Below are 6,961 nucleotides of genomic sequence, written 5' to 3'. Positions count from 1 at the left end.
GTGTGTGTGTGTGTGTGTGTGTGTGTGTGTGTGTGTGTGTGTGTGTGTGTGTGTGTGTGTGTGTGTGTGTTGTGTGTTTCCTGTCTCAGGGTTCTCTAAGAGGAGGTTATGTTCAGGCTCTTCGGGGGTCTGTTCACGTTTGGAGAAATATGTATTCTTTAGTTTTACGGCACTAGCAACACACTTAGGTCACGTAAGTTCCGAAGGTTAGAGATATTACAAGACAGTGCCATGCAGAAAAAGACACGTCATTCCTTATGGCCTTATGCAGTTGTGAGCTCCGTAAAACCGTACAAAAACCAAATTTATAAAACTAAGGTCTCCTGTGTGCGACAGCGAAGCGCCTAATCACTACACCACAGATGGTGGTCTGTGTCGTTGTTGAAACTTTGCTCAAAGCTCAGTAATAGTAAAATATTCAACTTTAATTCTCAGAATGCAAACTAGCTTAAGGTGAAGGTCAGACAAGGGAAAGCGTGTCCAAGCTCTGGGGCCGGATAAACAATATCTGGGTCTTTCTCTATTATTATCTCGAAAAAGGAAAATGTATCTGTCTTCTCTTTTAAACGTATCTGGGTCTTTGTCTATTAATAGCTCGAAAAACACAAATATAAAAATATAAACAAACACGAAAAGGAAAGGAACAAAACTGTACCAAACAATGACACACCCTTGTCCGTTTGGTGTTTGCGTTCCCACGGTTTCACACTTTTACTAGTGTCCTTCTTCGTTTTCTGTGCCTGAACGCCCTCGTTTTATTTTCATTCTGTTTTGGTGTCAGAGTCGTTTGTTGGGGAACCCGAGCCCAGAACAGACACAGCTGTGGTGATTCTCAGAGGTTGGTCTGGCACACAGCTGTACCGAGAGAACTGTTTGTTGCTCTGATGTTGTGTCATACTAAAGCTCTGCATAAAGCGGAGGCATGTTCTGAAGTGCAGAAACACGACTCAGTTTCGTTTTAAAAAGAGTTGTACGGCATTTGCAAGAAACAAAAAGGTATTATAAGTGCCCAAGATTGAAGATGTTACTTACAAAAAAGTATAGAATATTATTATTTAACAAAAGATAAAACATTATATTATACTCTATTTAAAACAACGGTGGAGGGGAGATACGGACGATTGATGTTTAGTAAGAAAGAAGGAAGACACCACGCCAGAGCACCCACCAGCCACTCACTAAGAAAGTATACATTGGTAGCTATCTTGTGCAGGGACGCACAGGCCTCTTTTTCAGTTTAATATAACCTATGAACACTGTGGGTTTTTTTTGTAACAATTAAAACTATAATGTCAATACCATTATTATTATCCGTGGCCATCGTTTTGCCTGGAAGATTTCTAGGACAGACCTCGTAATAACATGGCATTCCCCTGTTATCTTAGATCGTGAACTATCAACTCTTCACTTTTTTTTTTCGTCCGAGATTTTGTCCTAGTTTTGATGTCTTGGAAATGCCACTACAGGTTGTCCGTGACCTAAAAACAAGTAAACTTCCAGGTATAAAAGGAGCAGGAGTTGTTTGGGTTTTGATATTCTACACAAGAGTTGCCACAATCATGGTGAGTACAGATAGAAGTTGTAGATGTCTTCAGCGTTTCTAGAGATCTTCAAGCTCTCCTAGGAGAACTGAGTGGATGTTTGTTCTAAAGAGAAAGAAAAAATCTGCTCTATGGAAAAACAATGAAAGGAAAAGTGTGTTCTGGAGAGATAAAAAGTTTGTTCTTTTGGGAAAAGGAAGACTGCTCTAGGAAAGAAAGGAATTGTCTGTTCTATATAATAATATAAAGAAATAGACTGTTCTATAGAGAATGTGAAAATTATGTTCTATAGAGAACTAGAGAAAGGAAAAATTATCTTCTACAGAGAACTAGAGAAAGAAATGACTGCTCAAAGAAGAAAGGAAAAGTCAGTTCTATTGAGAAAGAATGGAATATAAGAAAACTTGAAATAACATGAAAGTGTCTTGTCTCCCAAAACAAGCAGGAAAACTTTGACATTCTTGTATACCCTAAAAGTAGCTTGTACCTTTGGAGCAGTAGCCAAATCGACTACTTGTTCCACGATTTTGGTCAGGGTTGTCATCATTTCTTTGTAGGGCTGACTCTGGAGATAGTAGCAAAACTTTGTCCAGTGTTTTGACGCCCCCATCCACATAGTTTAGACCATTTTAGAGGCGGGAATTTTAACCCTGTCTATCAGGCCAATCAGGGCTGAGAGGGAGGGAAACATGATCCTAGCAGAAAGACCAAGATACTCGATGAAATCCCCACTCCCGACCAGGTTGAGAATCGATCTCATATCTCTGAATGCGATAGCAAAGCAGCTGTTGTATCGAAATACATTTTAGTTTGTGTTTTTTTCTTCTATACCCGCAGTTGTTTTACGCCATCCTCGTCTTCGTGGCTCTTACCTCCCCTGCCTGGGGTGACGTGTGCACTGGGAAGGGCACTCTGGGGCAAAGATTCCGAGTCAACATGGCCATCAACGATGCCAACAACGACTCTTTCGTCACGGGCCCGGAGATCTTCAACGACTTTAAAAACAACTACGACACCAACAAAGACGGCTGCATCACTCTGGTCGAGTGGAAAAACCGCTGGGAGCAGGGACTTCTCCTGTCCAAGGAATACGCCCTCAATCGTTGGGCCGCCGTGCCCAAAAGTAAGGACCCCACATGCCCCGTCAAGTACGCCTTTTACCGGACCAACACCGACATCAAGATCCCAGTGGCCGGTTTTCTCGGGGACAATCTGAAGACACTCGTGGACACGTGCAAAAGTGACAGCTCGCTGCTCACCTCCAACTGCGACTGTAGCCAGTTGTTGGGCGCTTGTACCAAGAACCCTTATCTCAGCCAAAACGCCGTGTGTAAAGCGTACGTAGCTAAGCCAATTACGCCAGCCGTAGGTTGATTGATGCTCCCCTCTCCTCCGTCACTGCCCCCCCCCACCCCCGGAAAGAAATAGATTTTAAAAATAACATAAGAAAAACATTAATCAATAAAAATACCAGTCCTGTGTTATGAACAGTAGGGAGACCAAAACGACCCTGGATCGACTCTGTAAAGGACACCATCAGAGCTCACGACCTGACCCTCCATCAAGCCACTTGACTCACAGCTGACAGAACATTGTATTTTTGTTTCTTCCCCCGACATCTATCGGAATCAACGGAAGGAAAAACTGAAAGTAAAATTAAGTTGTGATTCGTGCCGAAATTTGAAACATACTCTAGTGTGTAAGACTGGAGTAAAGAATAAAAGTTGATTTGATAAGGTATTGTCTTGTTGAGTTTGTTGTTTGAAATCACTCAATAATAATTACTGGTCAGCGATTAAAAGACCACAATTATCAACTATAACGGGAACTGGTGTGTTAATTCCAAATTGTTAGTTTTCGTCTTTCAGGTCAAGTGTCAGCAGAAATCACTTTTGAAATACAATATTAGATCTTCGGAACATTTTCATTGGAAGTAAGAATAGCTGTCTCTGTTAATTAAACAAGGGAAATAATTTTATTTATTATATCTTTTCCAGAAAATCAATTTACTATGTTTCGTACATTTAGTGAAAATGGTGAAATGGTATAGATTTAACGGCCCAATAAACACTGTTAATTTATTTAAGAGACGGGGCTCCGAGTTTAACGTCCATCTCGGAAAGGACTAAGCTACGAGGAAAATTCAAGGACACAACGTCGGGCCGACCTGAGGCTCGAACCCCCGAATCTGTAATCTCATCATTTTAAGTCCGGAAGCTACCGACGCCACCTTTGTAATATTTGCATACAGTCTCATATCACATTTTTCAAAGACATGCTATTTTACATTAATTTTAGACTTTTTTCATTTCTGTAGTGTATTTGAGAAATAATAAGTTTGCTAAAAAAAAATAATGTAGGTTAAATTCAGAAGACTTTGCAAAAGAAAATGTTTATTAGTCACTTTTTTTTATTGTAAAACGAAAGGTTGATGAAACCTCTAAGGCAGGTAATTATTTGGTGACCATTTATTAAAGTTAATGTGAGTTGTTTCCCCTGTTTAGTTTTTTTTTCATTTCGTGAATTATTTCTAAGGTTTAGTGTCCATCCATAGTGTGTTCAGATGGGTTTTTTTAGTGAGTGTAATGCTGCAGTGCCTTGACTGAAAAAGCAATTTCCAAGCATTGGTGGTACCAATTAAGTTGAAAGAGGGCATTTTAGTTGGACCCGACATTATAGGAGTCATATTTGGTGACACATTTGAAGGAATATGACTTTGCTTGAGAAAAAGTCCTGGTCAGACTTTACAGATCTGTGTCAAAACTTTCTTGTGTGTCACAAGAGTGAAGACGACAATGCCTAAGCGAAAGAACTGACTGTGTATGACGTCACGCGCATTCGGTAATTGCTTAAATCTCTTTTTGGGAGGAGTTTATGGGGGGGGGGGGGTAACATAAACTATCGCACTTACAATCCGACATGACACAAACAGTCTTTAAAAATCGTTTTTATCGGTTTTATTAAAATTCAAACACAACTTTTGACAGAAATATGGGGAACTAGTCAAATTATCTAGATGTGTCCATAGCTCAGTTTGCCCCCAAAATGACTGAAGCAATCGCCGATTGAGAGTGAAAAAGAATTTCTCGGAGCAAGGATGTCGGTGAAAATTCATTTCCTTAACAACCGCCTTGGCCTCTTCCCGGCAGACTTGGGTGGTGTCTGGGGTAAGCAACGTGAAAGATTCCATCAGGGTGTCATGGAAATGGAAAAAATAAAATAACAAGAGAAGTGGAACTCATAGGTCAATTGGTTTCAGTTGAACGCTCAGAAGAGACTTTGGCTGACATAAGTGCAAAAAAAAGAACCTCTAAAGTGGCCCGTGTCTTTGTTTCGCTCCCAAGTTTTCACATTATTATTTTTAAAGATGTTATGTCATAATGAACTGTATTTCACAGAATCCAATTGTATTCTTGATACTCATATGCGAGTGTGATTTTAAAGTTATATGTTTAATACGTGAAGTGAATCAAATGGAAAAGAAAACTGCGGCGAATCTTATTATTATGGAGCTAAGCCCGTTTGTGTGGTCAGTATATATTTTTTACACTGGTGCCCAATAATCTATAAAAAATATGATTCAGTAAAAAATTGTCACAAAGGGTTACGCGAGCATATTTTTAAAGTTCAAAAGCTACCTTTTTATTTTCAGGATTGATGGTTTTTCCTGTAAATTGAGGCTCTCGGCAGTTTTGACTGCCATTAGCCATTTCATATTTTACTGGGACTACTTCCGTTTCGTTTTGTGCTTCGTCGCGAGTGTAAGACAGCTGCTTCTACTATTTCCAGATCTAGAATCTCGTTATCCGACTCTGTTTAGATGTGTGCTTCATAATGTCGTTGAATACTTCTAACCAAACTCCATTGTATTGACTTTTTCTAGATTTGGTGTAGTTATGTCCCCAACACGTTGAGTTTGTTTAAATCCACAAAATGTTTACTTCGTTGTATTGGCGTTTTCAAAGTTTGGAGCGAATTTTCTGCTTAGCCTTTTATAGAGCAAGACTGTAGTTCTAGATAATGTAGATCTCTCCATATCCTAGATAGATTTAGAGCACAGAATTCAAGACTGATTTGGAGAAGTTAGCAAGAACAGAAGTGCGCTTTTTGCCTTGTCGTGTTTTTGTGTTTCACACCGTTCTACTTCGTGTTTACAAAACTGCTTCTACTGTTTCCAGATCAAGAATCTCGATATCTGACTCTCTTTGGATGTGTGCTTCGCAGTGTCGATGGGGACTTCAGGTCAAACTTCGTTATTTCGACTTTTTCTAGATATATTTGGTGTATTGATGTCCCCATCATGTTAAGTTTGTTTAACCATTTAAGACCAAGGTCTCAAAAATTAACTGATTTCACCTAGAAAATGTGACCGTGCATTCAACTGAAAAAACCATAACACTTGGAGTATTTCCATTAAAAAAAAAAATATTCAGATTTTTAATTATGTCCTTTATAAAGGACACTGGGCATGAATGGCCCCAGTGTTTCTCCCAGTCAAATGTCCTCTATAAAGGACACTGGGCATTGGGTAGGCCTATTCCGAAGTCAAAGATCTCAGTAAACCAAAATTGAACCGTTCTAGGAAATTGTATCATAGAAAAATGTATGAATTGTATACATAATCATTCAAATTCAAACATGTCAAGCTGTTTTAGGCGATTTTTTTTAACATCCACGATATCCAAAAGATAGCAAGCATAAGTGTCAAATCTAGCATGAAATTGCTCAGCGCACCTCTGATGCAGTGGCACATTGCATGAACCTCACAGTGTGTTGGCCTTTTTCCCACAGAGACTGCATCGTCTTTGTTTGGGCTTTGGTTTTAAGTGGTGGCCTAGACCGCTATGGCGAATCTCTGGTGCTATCTTCCGGCGATTTGCTCGTTCTATTTAGCTTGCACAACTGGCAAAGGCTGCTTGAGCTCTCAATAGGCCAAGGTAGATCTGAGCCACAGATCTCTTGAAGGCCAGTTGATCCAAAGGCAGAGTGCCATGAGCCGGTGACAATCTGTACAGTAGCCACGCATTGTTGATGGCTACATCTGCCAGAAAGGCAAACAACAGCAATCATCACTTCTTTGATCGGATTGATATCCGATAGGTACCCACATTTTGGTCTAGGCGGTCAACACCACCTATGTTTGAATTGTACCTGTTGATTAGATATGGCCGATCAACCAGGATTTTTTTCTCCTTTGTTGACCACCAGGTAACACTGAACTGAGGCTGCGTCGCAGTTGCCTTCCTGGTAAATCGTTTGATGACTATGATTCTTACACATCGTCATTGACATCATCTTCGTCTTAATTCTGTTCATCTCCTGGTGGAGATATGTAGACATCGGCTGAGGCAATTTCAGTATTATCATCATCTTTCGATTGGCTGAGCACTTCATTCAATGTAAATGCCTTTGATCTTGGA

This window comes from Aplysia californica, unplaced genomic scaffold (genome assembly GCF_000002075.1).
Source record: "Aplysia californica isolate F4 #8 unplaced genomic scaffold, AplCal3.0 scaffold00215, whole genome shotgun sequence".
Taxonomy (NCBI): Eukaryota; Metazoa; Mollusca; class Gastropoda; order Aplysiida; family Aplysiidae; genus Aplysia; species Aplysia californica.
Note: the sequence above shows the minus strand (reverse complement) of the source record.